Genomic DNA, 2,287 nt, shown 5'->3' on the forward strand with positions numbered 1-2,287 from the left:
CTCTGTGCCCCTTTGCAGTTAACTCCTGCTCTCTCCCACTCTAGCCCCAGACAATCACTGGTCGTTCTCCCTCTATAAATGCTCTTTTTCTAGAAATTTTGTATAAATGGAATCATAACATACAGTCTTTTCTGTCTAGTTTCTGAGGTTAATCCATGTTGCTAACGGTTTTAGTACTGTTTTCCTTTAATTGCTGAGTGGTAGCCCATGTATGGATATACCATGTATTTTTATCCATTCAACAGTTGATCTGTATTCGAATCGTTTCTAGTTTTTGCCTGTTACTAATTGTTCTAAACATGTTATTATAAGAACGCTTCTCCATAAAACTATTTGCATACATTTATTATTTTTCATTTCTCTTAGGTACACACCTAGGAGTGAAATGTCTGGGTTATAGAGTATGTATATGTTTAACTTTTTAAGAAACTACCAAACAACCACTTTTCCAAAGTGGCTGTACCATTGTATGTTGCCACTAGCAATGTAAGAGAGTTTTAGTTTGTCTGCATTCTTACCAATATCTAGTGGATATAGCAGTGGTATTATACGTAGTTAATGTCCATTTTCCTAATAGCTACTTTATTGAATATCTTTTTATATGTTTATTAGACTTTTGCATATTCTTTTTTAAAGTAAAGTATCCATTCACATCTTTTGCTCATTTATAAATTGATTTATTGTCTTGTTATTGAATTGTAAGGTTCTTTTTATGTTCTGGCAGAAGACCTTTATCAGATATGAGTAGCACGTGTTCTTCCATCCTGTGGCTTGTATTTTATTTTAATTTTCCTAATTGTGACTTTTTTGTGTGTGTGTGTGGAGGGCAGTGTCACTGGCCCGCATATGTGGGATTTGAACCGGGGCCCTCTGGAGTCCCAAGCCAGTTCTTAACCATCGCACCACTCGGCCGGCCCTAATTGTGACTTTTAAAGCCATGATGACATAAACATATGTATCCAAAAACATATACATACCAGGGGTGCAAAAAAAATGTATACACAAGACTTGTATTTATTTTTTGTTATTGGTATATATTATTATAATTTTAATAGTCTTTTTCTTTCTTAAAATGTCTATACATTTTTTTGGCACCCTCTGAATGCAGGGGTTTTATTTGGTCTTTTGGTTTTATTAAAATGGAATCTAATTCTACATACCTTTTAGCATCTGGATTTCTCTCTCCACATAGCCTCATGATAGTTCCTCCACTGGTTGTAATTTATGATTTTTAATGACTGTATACTATTCCATAGTATATATTGCCCTACTGGTGAGTATTCAATTTGTTTCTAGTTTATTTACTTTTTTCTCCTCAAAAGCTAGTGAAGCAACAACCACACTCTTCTTTATATGTATATATCCTGAGTACTGGTGCCTTTATATCTGTAGCTTGGAGCCCAGGACTATGATTTTTGGCTGAAAGACTGTATGTACTTTTTATTTTGGTAGATGTTGCTGGATTGCTTTCTGAAATGCATGTGATAAATCACTTTTCTACTAAAGGTGTAAGCATTATTTCTCCCATATTATTCAGAGAGATGTCCATTTAAAAAATATTTGCTAGTGAGAAAGGTACAGTGTGACTGAGCATTTGCATTTCTATGATGACTAGCAAATTTGAACAGTTTTCCTATGTTGATAATTGATTGGATTTGTTCATCTATTAACTCCCATTTAAACCTTTATATGTTTTTCCATTGGTTGTTTGTCTTTTTCTTTCCAGAATATAAATGTATTTGGATATAGATGTTAGCTTTTGCCATTTGAATTGCAAAATATTTCTTCCAGTAATATTGTCTGACTATTGATTTTGCTTTCAGTGTTCCTTGCTATAAGAATTTAAAGTTTTATAGCTCCTAGTCTTGGCTAAAGAAATCTTTATCTCAAGATGCATGTTTCTTGAAATATTTGTATTCTTCTATAAGTTTAAATTTTTTTTTAATTTTTAAAAAAGATTTTTATTAAAATATGGCTAATGTACAATATTACATTAGTTTCAGGTGTACATTATAGGTATTCAACATTATGTACCTAAAAAAAGTGATCACCATAATAAGTCCAGCAGCCATCTGACACTGTAGTATGCTATCACAATATTATTGACTATATTTCCTGTGCTGTACATTACATCCCCATTACTTACTTTTTTTTTTTAATTGGGGAATTGGGGGGATGGGAACAGCACTGGGGAATTGGGGAAAGGGGAACAGACAAGCTGCTGCCATTTTTGTTCCTCAGTCTAGTTGTGGAGGACGCCGCTTCACTGGCCCAAGCTGGCACCATC

This window comes from Hipposideros armiger, unplaced genomic scaffold, assembly GCF_001890085.2.
Source record: "Hipposideros armiger isolate ML-2016 unplaced genomic scaffold, ASM189008v1 scaffold_934, whole genome shotgun sequence".
Taxonomy (NCBI): Eukaryota; Metazoa; Chordata; class Mammalia; order Chiroptera; family Hipposideridae; genus Hipposideros; species Hipposideros armiger.